At 43.0% G+C, this 18,891-nt stretch overlaps 1 long non-coding RNA gene and 1 pseudogene across 1 annotated transcript in view; one reads left to right on the forward strand and one right to left on the reverse strand.

Annotated features, from left to right (window-relative positions):
• Positions 1-18,891, reverse strand: part of LOC117071244 — a 40,041-nt gene that overhangs the window by 4,600 nt on the left and 16,550 nt on the right. The gene's annotated exons all lie outside the window — the stretch shown is intronic.
• Positions 5,777-6,955, forward strand: LOC117071233 (annotated as a pseudogene).

The raw sequence follows: 18,891 nt of genomic DNA on the forward strand, positions 1-18,891 counted from the left end.
AGTCCATCAAACTTCTCAGAGCTAAAGAAGGGATTACGTACCCAGCGCAAAGAAACTAAAAATCTTGAAAAAAGAGTGGAAGAATTGACAGCTAGACTAATTAATGCAGAGAAGGTCATAAACGAAATAACAGAGATGAAAACCATGACACGAGAAATACGTGACAAATGCACAAGCTTCAGTAACCGACTCGATCAACTGGAAGAAAGAGTATCAGCGATTGAGGATCAAATGAATGAAATGAAGCGAGAAGAGAAACCAAAAGAAAAAAGAAGAAAAAGAAATGAACAAAGCCTGCAAGAAGTATGGGATTATGTAAAAAGACCAAATCTACGTCTGATTGGGGTGCCTGAAAGTGAGGGGGAAAATGGAACCAAGTTGGAAAACACTCTTCAGGATATCATCCAGGAGAACTTCCCCAACCTAGTAGGGCAGGCCAACATTCAAATTCAGGAAATACAGAGAATGCCACAAAGATACTCCTCCAGAAGAGCAACTCCAAGACACATAATTGCCAGATTCACCAAAGTTGAAATGAAGGAAAAAATCTTAAGGGCAGCCAGAGAGAAAGGTCGGGTTACCCACAAAGGGAAGCCCATCAGACTAACAGCAGATCTCTCGGCAGAAACTCTACAAGCCAGAAGAGAGTGGGGGCCAATATTCAACGTTCTTAAAGAAAAGAATTTTAAACCCAGAATTTCATATCCAGCCAAACTAAGTTTCATAAGTGAAGGAGAAATAAAATCCTTTACAGATAAGCAAATGCTTAGAGATTTTGTCACCACCAGGCCTGCCTTACAAGAGACCCTGAAGGAAGCCCTAAACATGGAAAGGAACAACTGGTACCAGCCATTGCAAAAACATGCCAAAATGTAAAGACCATCGAGGCTAGGAAGAAACTGCATCAACTAACGAGCAAAATAACCAGTTAATATCATAATGGCAGGATCAAGTTCACACATAACAATATTAACCTTAAATGTAAATGGACTAAATGCTCCAATTAAAAGACACAGACTGGCAAACTGGATAAAGAGTCAAGACCCATCAGTCTGCTGTATTCAGGAGACCCATCTCACATGCAGAGACATACATAGGCTCAAAATAAAAGGATGGAGGAAGATCTACCAAGCAAATGGAGAATAAAAAAAGCAGGGGTTGCAATCCTAGTCTCTGATAAAACAGACTTTAAACCATCAAAGATCAAAAGAGACAAAGAAGGCCATTACATAATGGTAAAGGGATCAATTCAACAGGAAGAGCTAACTCTCCTAAATATATATGCACCCAATACAGGAGCACCCAGATTCATAAAGCAAGTCCTTAGAGACTTACAAAGAGACTTAGACTCCCATACAATAATAATGGGAGACTTCAACACTCCACTGTCAACATTAGACAGATCAACGAGACAGAAGGTTAACAAGGATATCCAGGAATTGAACTCATCTCTGCACCAAGCGGACCTAATAGACATCTATAGAACTCTCCACCCCAAATCAACAGAATATACATTCTTCTCAGCACCACATCGCACTTATTCCAAAATTGACCACATAATTGGAAGTAAAGCACTCCTCAGCAAATGTAAAAGAACAGAAATTATAACAAACTGTCTCTCAGACCACAGTGCAATCAAACTAGAACTCAGGACTAAGAAACTCAATCAAAACCGCTCAACTACATGGAAACTGAACAACCTGCTCCTGAATGACTACTGGGTACATAATGAAATGAAAGCAGAAATAAAGATGTTCTTTGAAACCAATGAGAACAAAGATACAACATACCAGAATCTCTGGGACACATTTAAAGCAGTGTGTAGAGGGAAATTTATAGCACTAAATGCCCACAAGAGAAAGCAGGAAAGATCTAAAATTGACACTCTAACATCACAATTAAAAGAACTAGAGAGGCAAGAGCAAACACATTCAAAAGCTAGCAGAAGGCAAGAAATAACTAAGATCAGAGCAGAACTGAAGGAGATAGAGACACAAAAAACCCTCCAAAAAATCAATGAATCCAGGAGTTGGTTTTTTGAAAAGATCAACAAAATTGACAGACCGCTAGCAAGACTAATAAAGAAGAAAAGAGAGAGGAATCAAATAGACGCAATAAAAAATGATAAAGGGGATATCACCACCGACCCCACAGAAATACAAACTACCATCAGAGAATACTATAAATGCCTCTATGCAAATCAACTAGAAAATCTAGAAGAAATGGATAATTTCCTGGACACTTACACTCTTCCAAGACTAAACCAGGAAGAAGTTGATCCCTGCATAGACCAATAGCAGGCTCTGAAATTGAGGCAATAATTAATAGCCTACCCACCAAAAAAAGTCCGGGACCAGATGGATTCACAGCTGAATTCTACCAGAGGTACAAGGAGGAGCTGGTACCATTCCTTCTGAAACTATTCCAATCAATAGAAAAAGAGGGAATCCTCCCTAACTCATTTTATGAGGCCAACATCATCCTGATACCAAAGCCTGGCAGAGACACAACAAAAAAAGAGAATTTTAGACCAATATCCCTGATGAACATCGATGCAAAAATCCTCAATAAAATACTGGCAAATCGGATTCAGCAGCACATCAAAAAGCTTATCCACCATGATCAAGTGGGCTTCATCCCTGGGATGCAAGGCTGGTTCAACATTCACAAATCAATAAACGTAATCCAGCATATAAACAGAACCAAAGACAAGAACCACATGATTATCTCAATAGATGCAGAAAAGGCTTTTGACAAAATTCAACAGCCCTTCATGCTAAAAACGCTCAATAAATTCGGTATTGATGGAACGTACCTCAAAATAATAAGAGCTATTTATGACAAACCCACAGCTAATATCATACTGAATGGGCAAAAACTGGAAAAATTCCCTTTGAAAACTGGCACAAGACAGGGATGCCCTCTCTCACCACTCCTATTCAACATAGTGTTGGAAGTTCTGGCTAGGGCAATCAGGCAAGAGAAAGAAATAAAGGGTATTCAGTTAGGAAAAGAAGAAGTCAAATTGTCCCTGTTTGCAGATGACATGATTGTATATTTAGAAAACCCCATTGTCTCAGCCCAAAATCTCCTTAAGCTGATAAGCAACTTCAGCAAAGTCTCAGGATACAAAATTAATGTGCAAAAATCACAAGCATTCTTATACACCAGTAACAGACAGAGAGCCAAATCATGAATGAACTTCCATTCACAATTGCTTCAGAGAGAATAAAATACCTAGGAATCCAACTTACAAGGGATGTAAAGGACCTCTTCAAGGAGAACTACAAACCACTGCTCAGTGAAATCAAAGAGGACACAAACAAATGGAAGAACATACCATGCTCATGGATAGGAAGAATCAATATCATGAAAATGGCCATACTGCCCAAGGTTATTTATAGATTCAATGCCATCCCCATCAAGCTACCAATGAGTTTCTTCACAGAATTGGAAAAAACTGCTTTAAAGTTCATATGGAACCAAAAAAGAGCCCGCATTGCCAAGACAATCCTAAGTCAAAAGGACAAAGCTGGAGGCGTCACGCTACCTGACTTCAAACTATACTACAAGGCTACAGTAACCAAAACAGCATGGTACTGGTACCAAAACAGAATATAGACCAATGGAACAGAACAGAGTCCTCAGAAATAATACCACACATCTACAGCCATCTGATCTTTGACAAACCTGAGAGAAACAAGAAATGGGGAAAGGATTCCCTATTTAATAAATGGTGCTGGGAAAATTGGCTAGCCATAAGTAGAAAGCTGAAACTGGATCCTTTCCTTACTCCTTATACAAAGATTAATTCAAGATGGATTAGAGACTTAACTGTTAGACCTAATACCATAAAAACCCTAGAAGAAAACCTAGGTAGTACCATTCAGGACATAGGTATGGGCAAGGACTTCATGTCTAAAACACCAAAAGCAACAGCAGCAAAAGCCAAAATTGACAAATGGGAAGCTAAAGAACTTCTGCACAGCAAAAGAAACTACCATCAGAGTGAACAGGCAACCTACAGAATGGGAGAAAATTTTTGCAATCTACTCATCTGACAAAGGGCTAATATCCAGAATCTACAAAGAACTCAAACAAATATACAAGAAAAAAACAAACAACCCCATCAAAAAGTGGGCAAAGTATATGAACAGACATTTCTCAAAAGAAGACATCCATACAGCCAACAGACACATGAAAAAATGCTCATCATCACTCGCCGTCAGAGAAATGCAAATCAAAACCACAATGAGATACCATCTCACACCAGTTAGAATGGCAATCATTAAAAAGTCAGGAAACAACAGGTGTTGGAGAGGATGTGGAGAAATAGGAACACTTTTACACTGTTGGTGGGATTGTAAACTAGTTCAACCATTATGGAAAACAGTATGGCAATTCCTCAAGGATCTAGAACTAGATGTACCATATGACCCAGCCATCCCAGTACTGGGTATATACCCAAAGGATTATAAATTATTCTACTACAAAGACACATGCACACGTATGTTTATTGCGGCACTATTCACAATAGCAAAGACTTGGAATCAACCCAAATGTCCATCTGTGACAGACTGGATTAAGAAAATGTGGCACATATACACCATGGAATACTATGCAGCCATAAAAAAGGATGAATTTGCATCCTTTGTAGGGACATGGATGCAGCTGGAAACCATCATTCTTAGCAAACTATCACAAGAACAGAAAACCAAACACCGCATGTTCTCACTCATAGGTGGGAACTGAACAATGAGAACACTTGGACTCGGAAAGGGGAACATCACACACTGGGGCCTATCATGGGGAGGGGGGAGGAGGGAGGGATTGCATTGGGGAGTTATACTTGATATAAATGATGAATTGATGGGTGCTGACGAGTTGATGGGTGCAGCACACCAACATGGCACAAGTATACATATGTAACAAACCTGCACGTTATGCACATGTACCCTAGAACTTAAAGTATAATAAAAAAATAAATAAATAAATAAAAAGAAAAATCCAATAAAACTACTTTTAATAACCTAAGGTTGGTTTTTGAAACAATAGATACAATTTTTTACTCTAAGCAGCTGATTATGATTTTGAATCAGTAATACATACTGTCTCAACCCTTTTTTTTCCGATGGCAACAGAGATTTCATGCAGAAAACCCCAAAACAGTGACTTTTTTTTTTTTTTAAGACAGGGTGTCACTCCACTGCAGCCCAGGCTGCAGTGGAGTGGTGAATCTCAGCTCACTGTAGCCTCAACCTCCCACCTCAGCCTCCAGAGTAGCTGGTACCACAGGCACCACAGCGACCGGCTAATGTATTGTATTTTTTGTACAGATGGAGTCTTGCCATCTTGTCCAGGGTGGTCTTAAACTTCTAGGCTCAAGCAGTTCACCCACTTCGGCCTCCCAAAGTGCTGTGACTACAGGCACGAGCCACTGTGCCCAACCTGCAGTGGCTTTTTAGAACATAAGTTCAAGCATCTCTTCTTAACTCCTTTAATTGGAGGTACCTCTTCTCTCATTCTCCTCACCTTTGGTGTTCCCCCAGATTTCACTGCTGACTGGATGTACAACATATATTTCAAAGTCAAGCCTGGGTGCAGTGGCTCACACCTATAATCCCAGTACTTTAGGAGACCAGGGCAGGCAGATCGCTTGAGTCCAGGAGTTCTAGACCAGCATGGGCAACATGGCGAAACCCTGCTTATATTAGAAATATAAAAAACTGGGTGTTTCCGGGAGTGCCTTATGGTGTTGGTGTTGGCCACTTTTGGCATGGCAGCCTTTTCCAGCCTGGCTGTGCCTATCCTGTTACTGAACCTGCAGGTAGATGCTGAGTTTCAGAAGAAGGTGACGCAGGTTTGCAAGCGCATACCCACACAAAGAAAAACAAGAACAACTGGTCGGTCACGGTGGCTCATGTCTGTAATCCCAGCACTTTGGGAGGCTGAGGCAGGCAGATCACCTGAGGTTGAGAGTTCAAGACAAGCCTGACCAACATGGAGAAACCCGTCTTTACTAAAAATACAAAAATTAGCCTGGTGTGGTGGCACATGCCTGTAATCTCAGCTATTCGGGAGGCTGAGGCAGGAGAATCGCTTGAACCCAGGAGGCAGAGGATGCAGTGAGTTGAGATCTTGCCACTGCACTCCAGCCTGGGCAACAAGAGTGAAACTCCATCTCAAAAAAAAAAAAACAAAAAAAAACAAGAACAACTTTCTCCTGGAGTAGTCTATGTGCGCCACCTACCTAACCTACTGAATAAAACCCAGATCCTTTCCTGTCCTCCCAGTGTGGCACTGTTACAAGGTTCAGACTATCCAGAAAGAAAAGGACTGGAAATAGCAAAGGCTATGCATTTGTGGAGTTTGAGTCTGAGGATGCTGCCAAGTTGAAACAATGAACAACTACCTGTTTGGTGAAAGACTCTTGGAGAGTCATTTTATGCCACCTGAAAAAGTACAGAAAGAACTCTTTCAAGACTGGAATATTCCATTTAAGCAGCCATCATATCCATCAGTGAAACGGTATAATCAGAATCGGCACTTACACAAAAGCAACGGATGGAGGAGCGATTTAAAAAGAAACAAGGATTACTCAGGAAGAAATTAGCTTAAAAAGGAATTGAGTATGATTTTCCTCTTTGATTTTATAGAAAATGGAAAGTTTTTCAAAAACAAATTGTCAGAGGTGTAAAAAGGCCATGTTTTACATAAGAAGAAGAAAAAGGTTTTAGGTACTCCTGAGAAGACTGTGGATACCCAGGGCCCCACACCGGTTTGTACATTAACATTTCTGGAGAGACGAAAATCTGAAGTGGCTGAAATGAATGATGATGATGAAGATAATGAAATAGTTTTCAAACAGCCCATATCCTGTGTAAAAGAAGAAATACAAGAGACTCAAACACCTACACATTCACAGGAAAAAAGATGAAGAAAAAGCAATCAGTGATTTTCAATATATTATACCTAAGATTTCTTCTGAAAAATATTTTTGTGAGAAAAATACAGAAAATTCGTTGGGCGTTGTGGCCCATGCCTGTACTCCCAGTGTGGTGGCCCTCCCAGCTACTCAGGAGGCTGAAGGGGAAGGATCACCTGAGCCCAGGAAGTTGAGGCTACAGTAGCCATGATCATGCCACTGCACTCCAGCCAAGTCAAGTCATTACATTTATCTTAACCTATTCTATGCTGGCTTAAGAGGGATTTGTGTTAAGAATACAACAGGCAACCTCACAGACATCTAAGTACAGAACTCAAAATAGGACCACACCATGGAAGGATTGGGCTGGGAGGTTATTTTTCCTCCTGCATGCCTTCACTCTGGACTTCTGCTCCATGCTTGTGCTTTGCTCTGCAGATGGACATTCAGCACGTGCTTCAGGCTCCTCCAGCCTCTGAGGCTTTGGTTTGCCCTCCCAGTACCCCTGGTCCCAGTGTTACTGGACCTTTCCATACAGATGCTCCTCTGCAAAAAATCTATTGAAAACTCTCTGTGTCATTTCCAATGAGCAGGAGAGAGAATCTGATCTGCCTAGCAGTGAGGGTGGGAGTTCCCTAGTTGTCCCTGGATTTGTAGTGCTGCCCTTTCCAGAGACTCAAGGAGGGGCCAGATATCCAAAAAGAGGGTGTGGGTGGGGCATCAGTAATACAGTCTACTTCAACAAGAAAGTATAAAGTAGAGGCGGTGGCTCACACCTATAATCCCAGCACTTTAGGAGGCTGAGGCAGGTGGATCACTTGAGCTCAGGAGTTTGAGACCAGACTGGGCAACATGGAAAAACCCCATCTCTACTAATAATACAAAAAATTAGCTGGGCATGGTGGCACATGCCTGTGGTCCCAGGTACTTAGGAGGCCGGGGTGGGAGCATTGCTTGAGCCCAGGAAGTAGAGGCTGCAGTGAGCCGAGATCATGATGCCACTGTACTCCAGCCTGGGCGACAGAGTGAGACTCTGTCAAAAAAAAGAAAAAAAAAGTATAAAGTGGAAGCATCTGTATGCATGATTGAAGTCATGCTTTCCATCTATTTTTTTCCACCTTTCCTTTTTTCTCTCAAACACTGTATCTTAAGCTTTTCCCTATGTTATCAAGTACTCATAAGCATTATTTGAATGGTTGTATCAGAATCCATTATCTGGACTCATTATCATTTATCCATCTGCAGTTGCTGGAGATACTGCCCTTTCTGCCACACTCAGTCACCCTTCTGACCTTGCACTGTGTCCAGTTATCTACTAACACACATACTGGTCATTTAGGACTTAAAGTTAAGAATAGTTATCATGGTTTCTAACACTTCAAAAAGAATGTATCTTCCTAAAAACAGAATGGCTTGGTGGTTATGATAATTTTAAAGCAAAATAGACAAATCAATATTGAAATTAATGTTTTATTTTTATATCTATTTTTCACTTCTCTGTCATTTTGATGGATACAGTTTCATTTGGAAGGATTTTTATTTCAAAACAGAAACAGCATATGCCGTGAGAATGAGAACTCTGAAAGGTTCAGTTTTCTATTTCTAGTTTACTAAGATTGTCACAAAAGCTACTGATAGTCAATCATGACTGGCCTGTATTGAAAGTGAGTTCACATTATGTACATCTTTTTTTTTTTTTTTTTTGAGACAGAGTCTCACTCTGCTGCCCAGGCTGGAGTGCTGTGGCCGGATCTCAGCTCACTGCAAGCTCCGCCTCCCGGGTTCACGCCATTCTCCTGCCTCAGCCTCCCGAGTAGCTGGGACTACAGGCGACCGCCACCTCGCTCGGCTAATTTTTTGTATTTTTTAGTAGAGACGGGGTTTCACCGTGTTAACCAGGATGGTCTCGATCTCCTAACCTCATGATCCGCCCGTCTCGGCCTCCCAAAGTGCTGGGATTACAGGCTTGAGCCACCGCGCCCGGCCCACATTATGTACATCTTAAGCACTCTACTTTCTATCAGATATAGAAAAATAGGTGGTGTGTTTGGAAAAGTATTGGCCTAGGAGTCAGGAAGCTTGACTGTTAGTCCCAATCCTGCTTCTTCAGCTGAGCGCCCGTAGGTAATAACTCAGCAGCTATTTCTTAAATACCTAATGAATTTCAGGCTTTGTAGTTGGGCTGGGAATATAGACATAGATACTGCATTCATGATTCTCCAAGGCTCCCTTCCTCACCCGGCTCACAGTGAGCTTTCTTATGCATTGTGTAAATCTGTCTCCTAACCGGCCCCAACTCTCTCTCCAACCTGCTTCCCAGGGCAGTTGTGAGGATCAAATGAGGGAGAATATGTGTGAAAGCAAATTATAAATGATTTTAAAATGCAATAAAAGTATGACCCAGGAAAAATTATTTAAAGATCCTTAGAATTTTAAATAAACAGTACATTAACCTGAGTTCTCTATGGTTTTTATTTTAAATAGGTATGAAAGTTTTACAATGGATCACCGATGTGGTTGAAAATCTTGGCTTGATTTTTCTCCAAGAAATTGACATAGTGGTTTGTGTGGTTAATTTTCCAAAATTGCCGGCCAAAAAAAACCAAAACCTCTTTTGAGCTGAGTGACTGGATCAGTCAAAGGCACGTTGACTGTATAATGGAGAAATCTTTTCTGTGTTCACTAACAGCTTGCCTTTGTTTGATTCTAGCTGCAGCATATGAATGATGAGATCTGTGTGCAGGTGACTGACCTTTACCTGGCAGAAAATAATAATGGGGCCACCGGAGGCCAGCTGAACACGCAGAACTCAAGGAGCCTCCTGGAGTCAACGTATCAGTGGAAAGCTAAGCAGCTAATGTCAGATGAGAATTGCTTTGAGAGTTAATCCTGTGATCAAAGACCAACCTTGCTGGTGACAATGTCAGTTGTTAGGATTCTCTGAACCAGAAGTTAAAGCCAGGGTACTTTGACCCGTGATTCTACTCTTGGACCTTTTGATGAGTTCACCAAAGAAATATAAAGTGGGAGTAACTATCTTCCTGGACAATCTACTTTCTTTCTTGCCTTTAACAACAACAAAAAAAAAAACTAGTTATATATGATTTTTACAATTTTGTATTCTTTTTCTCTGAACATTTTTCATAGTATGCTTTGTAAATATTATTGTTAGAAAAATGTTGGTACATGAAATCCATGGTCATGGTCATTATAGAAAAGAAGACAGGCCCAGCACACATGGCTCACACTTGTAATCCCAGCACAATGGGAGGCTGAAGTGGGTGGATCACATGAGACCAGCTTAGGCAACATGGCAAAACCCCATCTTTGCAAAAAATACAGTAATACAAAAATTATCCAGGTGTGGTGGTGTGCACCTGTAGTCCCAGCTACTCAGGAGCCTGAGGTGGGAGGATCGCTTAAGCCTTGGAAGTCAACATTGCAATTAGCTCTGATCACATCACTGCACTCCAGCCTGGGTGACAGAGGTGACCCTATGTCAAAAAAAAAAAAGAAAAGAAAAGAAAAGAAAAAAATTGCAGATAACCAAAAAAGTCACCTTAGAATTCTTTCCTGAAATCACCATTGATGACATTTCTAGACTTTTCTATGCTTGAGTAAATATTTTCAAACAGTTTATACTGTACAAACAGTCTTTAACTTTTTTATTTTTTGAGACAGGGTCACGCTTTGGTGCCCAGGCCGGAGTGCAGTAGTGAGATCTTGACTCACTGCAACCTCTGCCTCCTGAGTTCAAGCAATCATCGTGCCCCAGCCACCCTAGTAGCTGGAATTACAGGCATGTGCCACCACACTGGCTAATTTTTGTATTTTGGGTAAATACGTGTGTCAGATCCCGGGGTTCAGGTCTAGTCCATGCTGAAGTCTGAGGAAAGTGGGTGGGTGAGCGGAAAGAACACTCAAGGGGCTGTAGGCAGGTGAAAGAGCTTTATTCAGCAGCAGCTCTCTTTAACAGCTTCCTTACACTAGCCCTCTTATTAGTAGCTTACCGTTCACCCCGTCTTGGCGGTTTGAGCCAGCTGCCCCCACTCACAGCTGTGCAGCTGGCTTTCCCTCACCTTCAGGTTTAGCAGCTTAACTCTTTCTCCCGGCATGAGCAAGCCCAGTTGTGTCCTGGCTCCCTCCCATCCATCTGCAAGATGGACAGCTTTTGTTCGCTCTCTCTTTCTCTGGGCGCCAGTGCGCCCGCCATGTCAAGCTATGTTGAGCCGAGACCAGCCAAACCCCCAAGAGCTATGTCTCTTATGCACAACATCAACAGGGCAGTTATACCTTTTACAGACAATAGTGGCATAAAGCCAAGTATGAACTTACACAAACAGGTTATATTACAAGTGGAGGTGTGCGTTTGCACACCAAACCCATGAGTCATGCAGGCCTGGATATCTGCCTCAGCTTATTCCTTGACCAAAGCACATCCATGTAACTTACAATGTGGTTTCACCATGTTGGCCAGGCTGGTCTCAAACTCCTGGCCATAACTGATCTGCCTGCTTCAGCCTCCCAAAGTGCTGGGATTACAGGTGTGAGCCACTGCATCTGATCTGAAATGGTCCTTAACGTATTTTTGCTCAATTAGCAACACTTCTGGATCTTTAATGTCTTTTTTTTAGCTATTTGATACTCACTTTTTAGAGAATTAATGCCTGTATTATTGGACATTTAGGTTGTTTCCAATTTTTCACCATTATAATGGATAATTATAAAAGCAAACAGTTGGAAACAACCTAGACGTCCAACCCACTATGGGGATTGGTTAATGACATCCTGTTATGAATACTGGAGACAGATTTTGCAATTCTTAAATTATAAATTGTAAAAATGCAGGGTCTGCCCCCTATCCCCCGAAATCTATTTTGGAAGTAACTCTATTTGTGTGTATATATTATGTTATTGTCAGGTTGTAAGCTTTACTAGCAGAGTAAGCTAGTAAAAGTAGTAGCTTTAAAAGAACACTGAGCTAGATCTAGCTTCTGGCTCTGTGTTTATTGACTAGTGGTGTGCGTTGAGAAACCAGAACTCTCTGAATTTCAGTTTTGTCTCTGTATAAAATGAAGAAGGTTGAAATAAAAAGTTCTCAGGTTTCCTTCCAGGCTCTGATCTTCTCCATGTGATTCTGACAGTTACCTTGTCTGCAGAAAGCCCTTCGGATACTGAGAATCTCAGGGTTCTGAAAGGGGAGATCCACACACCATCACCACTGACAGCTGTTTTGTGCAAAACATGGTTTGCTTGCCTCTACTGGTGTGTTGCTTTTAAGTATGGAATTTTTTTAATCACACAAATAATACTAGTGGAACTCAGAATTTCAGGAACTTCATATACAATTGGTGCCATTATAGCAACACATTTTTTGTTTTGTTTTGTTTTTGAGACAGGGTCTCACTCTGTTGCCCAGGCTGGAGTGCAGCAGTATGCAGGAATGCCATCAGTTTTTAGCTAACACAACAGATCCCTGGAGGTCAAGGCATCCTGGTTATCACTCTAGCCTTCCTACCAATTAAGTTAATTACATCCACCTTGTTGATGATGCTGAATTGCCACCACCTGGCATCTGCTGTCCTCACCCTCCACCATTCCCACTGACACCACGAAGCCTGGTCTCACGGCAGCACCTCCTCTTGTCGATCCTGGACTACAAAGGATAGTGCCCTGAGTCTCGGAAAGATTCAGGTGCCCTTCTCACTAGTGCCTTCCTTGGTAGCCTAGAGAGGGGAGTTCCTTGGTAGCCTAGAGAGGGGAGTTCCTGTGAGGCCTCCAAGGACACATAGGCAAGTGCTGGATTCTGAATCTGCTGGCATGTAACGAACCATTCCAACATTCCTACCTCCCTGTACTTTCTGGCCTCTCCGATGCTTTGCAAATATAGTTCTATAATCTTCACCTAATTCACTGCAGCAACTGTTCCATCCACATTTCAAGGAGCCACTCCAGCAATGTGTTGGAGCCCGAGGTGTCCTTGCCAAGCCATTAAATCCTGAGAGTGCCTCCAGGTCAGTGTATTATCATGTATACAGCCTTTAGTCTACCCCTGGTTCAACACCCTTATGCCCACTCCTCCACCTCCTCTCCCAGATTCTGCCAGTACTTGGCAGAAGTGTGTACTTGGCAGCTCCTGCAACATTTTTGGCCAAAAAAAAATCATTCTCCCAGAGCAGATTGTGCTTGTGACTTTGGGCCATGATGAGGAATGACCATAGCCTGGTGTCAATGTGGGGCAGCAATGACGACATACCTCATCCTGCTGTAAGGCCTTGCTGGAGGCTCTTTGCCTAGTCTCCAGGCAAGAGGCAGCTGCCCTTCTCTTAGCAAGGAAATGGGGCTACTTCTTTTAGCCCAGAGCATTTAGTGGAAACTGGAGGTTCAAAGTTCTCAGAAGTATCCACTTAAGTTTCTCCATACCAGATATCAGGAACCCATTACCCTTCCTCCCTTCCCCTTCCCCTCCCCTCCCGCCTCCTCTCCTCTTTCTTCTACCCCAGGGCATTCAGTGAAAACTGAAGGTTCAAAGTTCTCAGATATATCCACTTAAGTTTCTCCATATCAGATATCAGGATCCCTTTTCTTTTCTTTTCTTTTCTTTTCTTTTTTTCTTTTGAGATGGGATCTCACTCTGTCAACCCAGGCTGGAGTGCAGTGGCATGTTCTCAACTGACGGCAACCTCCACCTCTCGGGCTCAAGTGATCCTCCCACATCAGCCTCTTGAATAGCTGGGACCACAGGTACACAATACCATGCCTGGCTAATTTTTTGTATTTTTGGTAGAGATGGGGTCTTGTCATGTTGCCCAGTCTGGTCTCAAACTCCTGAACTCAAGAGATCCACCCACCGCGGCCTCCCAAAGTATTTGGTTACAGGTGTGAGCCAGTGTGCCCAGCGCTTTCTTTTTTTTTTTTTTTTTTTTTTGACATGAGGTCTCACTCTGTTACCCAGGCTGGAGTGCAGTGGCGTGATCATGGCTTGCTGCAGCCTCAACCTCCTGGGCTCAAGCAATCCTCCCACCTCAGCCTCCTGAGTAGCTGGAACCACAGGCATGTGCCACCACACCCAGCTAATTTTTAAATATTTTGTGGACAGAATCGACCTATATTGCCCAGGCTGGTCTCCAACTCCAGGTCTCAAGCGATTCTTCCACCTTGGCATCCTCAAAATGTTGAGATTATAGGCATAAGCTACCATGCCTGGCCCCAGTACTTTTCTATCAGAGGCCCTGAATTTAGCCTAAGTGGCCCATTACACTTGACCCTTTGCAGTTTCACCATCCTTGTAGTTCAATTCCATGTCTGATTTTCAGCCTGTTCTGCTCTGGGCAGGAGAAAAGCGTTTCTGGCTTCCATAACATGCTCTGAGCTGACGGGTTTAAGCCTGTCATTCCTTTCTTCAAGGTGTCTGAAGAAATCAACATAAGTCAACAATTCCACAATCCTTATAATTACAGTTGCCCCCATACTGTCCAAGTGCGAGCACAGTGTTTTTCAAATTTTAGCATGTATAAGAATCATGTTGAGGGCTTGTTAAGACACAAATTGATGGCCTCACTCCTAGAATCTCTGATTCAATAAGTCTAAGGTGGTGTTTGAGAATTTGCATTTCTAAGTTGATATGAAATGCCAGCAGTGCTGCTGGTGATGATCCAGGAACCAGATTTGGAGAACTTTGTTCTGGTGCTACTGCATCGGCAATGCCTGCCCTTCCACCTGTACCATATCCCAATCCACAGTAGGTGAGTTTCCTAGTGACAGTATTGCTACAGCACACCAGCACATCGCTACCCCACTTACCACCAGCAATGGATCCTGTTGCCATCTGATTACTGAGTTCCAGAATCCTGTCCTAAAAGTCTACTCTCTAGGGCTACTTTTTAATTTTTTTTAAATTTTTTATTTCATTTTTATTATTATTTTTGAGATGGAGTCTCGCTCTGTCACCCAGGCTGGAGTAAAGTGGCATGATCTCAGCTCACTGCAACCTCCACCTCCCAGGTTCAAGCGATTCTCCTGCCTCAGCCTCCTGAGTAGCTGTGACTACAGCCACATGCCACCATGGCTGGCTAATTTTTGTATTTTTAGTAGAGATGGGGTTTCACCATACTGGTCAGTCTGGTCTCTAACTCCTGACCTCGGGTGATTCACCCACCTCAGCCTCCCAAAGTGCTGGGATTACAGGCATGAGCCACCACACCTGGCACAAATATCTTTATTTTGTCTTCTTATCTGACAGATATTTTTGCTAAAAATGGAACTTGAGGCTGGCAGTTATGTTCTTTTGGTACATTGAAGGTGTCATTCCATGGGCTTCTGGTTCCTGAGGTTTCTGTTGACTGTCAGCCTAATTGTTGCTCCTTTGAAGACAATCTGAATTTTTTCTCAGATCCTTTTTTTTGGTAGAGGACATAAAAAAGGGGTCATGCACTCCCAAAGTGCTAGGTTACAGAGTCTCACTTTGTCACCCAGGCTAAAGTGCAGTGGTGCAATCTCAGCTCACTGCAGCCCAGACCTCCTGGGCTCAAGCAATCCTTCCACCTCAGCACTTCAAGTAGCTGGCACTCCAGGCGTACACCACCACACCTGATTAATTTTTGGTATTTTTTGTAGAGACAGGGTTTCACCATGTTGCCTAGGCCAGCCTCTAACTCCTGAGCTCAAGCAAACCACCCACCTCAAAGTGCTGGCATTACAGGCATGAGCCACCATGCCTGGTTCAGATACTTTTAAGATTAAAAAAAGTTTTTGCCTTTGGTTTCCTGCAATTTTACCGTAATGTGTCTAGGTATACTATTATTTTTATTTGTCCTGCTTGGGGTTCATGAGGCTTCTTAAATCTGTGAACTATTGTTATTCATAATTTAAAAAGTATTCTGTCATTATTTTTTAAAAATATTGTTTCTGCCTCATTATCTCTTTCCATTCCTTTATTTTATTTATTTGTTTATTTTGAGACAGGATCTTGCTCTGTTGCCCAGGCTGGAGTGCTCACTGCAGCCTAGAGCTCCCAGGCCCAAGTGATACTCCCAAAGCAGCCTCTCTAGTAGCTGGGACCACAGGCGTGCACCACCACACCTGGCTAATTTTCATATTTTTTGTAGAGTCGGGGTTACACCATGTTGCCCAGGCTAGTATTGAACTCCTGGGCTCAGGCGATCTGCCCTCTTTGGCCTCCCAAAGTGCTGGGATTGTGTGAGCCACTGTGCCTGGCCCCTCTTTCCTTTTCTTCGGGGATGCTGATTAACAGTGTATTTTGCCTAGTCAAATATGTGCACCTGTAGTCCCAGCTATTTGAAGGGCTAAGGTGGAAGCACTGCTTGAGCCCAGGAGATCCAGGCTGCAGTGACTCAAGATCACACCACACCGGCCGGGCGCGGTGGCTCAAGCCTGTAATCCCAGCACTTTGGGAGGCCGAGACGGGTGGATCACGAGGTCAGGAGATCGAAACCATCCTGGCTAACACAGTGAAACCCCGTCTCTACTAAAAAATACAAAAAAAAACTAGCCGGACGAGGTGGTGGGCACCTGTAGTCCCAGCTACTCGGGAGGCTGAGGCAGGAGAATGGCGTGAACCCGGGAGGCGGAGTTTGCAGTGAGCCGAGATCCGGCCACTGCACTCCAGCCTGGGCGACAGAGTGAGACTCCGCCTCAAAAAAAAAAAAAAAAAAAGATCACACCACTACACTCCAGCCTGGGTGACAAAGTGAGACCCTGTAATCCAACACTCTGGGAGTGTATGACCCCTTTTTTGTCCCACCTCCCTCCCCAGAAGTATCTGAGAAAAAATTCAAGTTGCCTTCAAAGGAACAACAATTGGGCTGACAGGTTCTCAACAGAAACCTCAGGAACCAGAAGACCATGGAATGACATCTTCAATGTACCAAAAGAAAATAACTGCCAGCCTCAAGTTCCATTCTTAGTGAAAATATCTGTCAGATAAAAAGACGAAATAAAGATATTTGGGCCAGGTATGGTGGCTCATCCCTGTAATCTTAGCATTAACTTTTAAAAATAATGACAGAATATTTTTTAAACTATGAAAATATACCTATAGAGGATCCCTCGTGTGTCCTCTGTATCACTTACTTTCTCTTCTGTGTGTTTTATTTCTTTTTTGTCCCTTCATGTTTCATTCTGAATATTTTCTTCTGAATTACTAGGTTGGTGCAAAAGTAATTGTGGTTTTTGCCATTACTTTTACTTTATTTTTTTGAGACGGAGTTTCACTCTGTCACCCAGGCTGGCATGAGATGGCACACTCTCAGCTCACTGCAACCTCCACTTTCCGGGTTGCAGCGATTCTCCTGCCTCAGCCTCCTGAGTAGCTGTGAGTACAGGCTTGTGCCACCACTCCCGGCTAATTTTTGTATTTTTAGTAGAGATGGGGTTTCACCATGGTGGCCAGGCTGGTCTTGAACTCCTGATCTCAGGTGATCTGCCCACCTCTGTCTCCCAAAGTGCTGAGATTACAGGCGTGAGCCACCGCGCCTGGCCAGCCATTACTTTTAATATCTTCCAGTTCACTAATTCTCTCTCAACCGTGTCTAATTGGCTCTGGAAACCACGCATGGAATTATTAATTTTAGTTATTGTATTTTGTCTTTCTTTTTCTAAGAGACAGTCTTCTTCTACCACCCAGGATGGAGTGCAGTGGTGCGATCATAGCTCGATGTAACCTCAAACTTCTGGGCTTAGGTCATCCTCCAGCCTCACCCTCCAGAGTAGATAGATTTATAGGCACACACCACCACACCTAAGTTTTTGACTTTTGTAGAGATGGGGTCTCGCTGTGTTGCCCAGGCTGGTCTCAAATTCCTGGGCCTCAAGCAGTACTCCTGTCTCGGCCTCCCAAAGTATTGGGATTATAGGCATGAGCCACTGTGCCCCAAGTTAATGCTATTGTACTTTTCAGTTTAGAATTTACTTTTTAAGTACCTGTGGTGCTATTTTTTTTTTTTTTGTAGTTTTCTAAACTCTTGCATCTTATATTTTACTTCCTTGAACATATTAAGTATAGTTATTTTGTAGCCTGTGTCTGATTCTGATATCTGGAATCTCTGAGTATGTTTCTATCATTACTTCTTTCTGATAGTTCTTGGTTCATGTTGTATTGTGTCCTATTGAGTCTACCTACCTTAGTTGTGTGCCAAATATTTTTATAAAATCAGTTTGTAATGTTTTGAGGCTTATGATATTGTTGTCTTCCTCCAGAGACAATTCTGTTTTCCCATTCCACATACCTGAATGCACTAGCAATCCAAAAATTTTAAATTCAATTTTGGGGATTGAAGCCGGGTGCAGCGGTTCACACCTGTAATCTCAGGATTTTGGGAAGCCGAGGTGGGTGGCTCACCTGAGGTCAAGAGTTCGACCAGCCTGGCCAATATGGTGAAATCCTGTCTCTATTAAAAATACAAAAAAATTAGCTGGGCATGGTGGCAGGTGCCTGTAGTCCCAGCTACTCAGGAGACTGAGGCAGGAGAATCCCTTGAACTTGGGAGGTGGAGGTTGCAGTGAGCTGAGATTGTGCCACTACACTCCAGCCTGGGCAACAGAGTGAGACTCTGTATCAAAAATAATAATAATAATATAAACATAAAAAATTGGGGCCGGGCACGGTGGCTCAAGCCTGTAATCCCAGCACTTTGGGAGGCCGAGACGGGCAGATCACAAGGTCAGGAGATCGAGACCATCCTGGCTAACACTGTGAAACCCCGTCTCCACTAAAAAATACAAAAAACTAGCCGGGCGAGGTGGCGGGCGCCTGTAGTCCCAGCTACTCGGGAGGCTGAGGCAGGAGAATGGCGGGAACCCCGGAGGCGGAGCTTGCAGTGAGCTGAGATCCGGCCACTGTACTCCAGCCCCGGCGACAGAGTGAGACTCCGTCTCAAAAAAAAAAAAAAAAAAAATTGGGGGAATTGAGACTCAAAGCTGGACTGCAGTCTCTGTGAGGTTCAGTT

Source organism: Trachypithecus francoisi, unplaced genomic scaffold, assembly GCF_009764315.1.
Source record: "Trachypithecus francoisi isolate TF-2019V2 unplaced genomic scaffold, Tfra_2.0 Lachesis_group3, whole genome shotgun sequence".
Classification (NCBI taxonomy): domain Eukaryota; kingdom Metazoa; phylum Chordata; class Mammalia; order Primates; family Cercopithecidae; genus Trachypithecus; species Trachypithecus francoisi.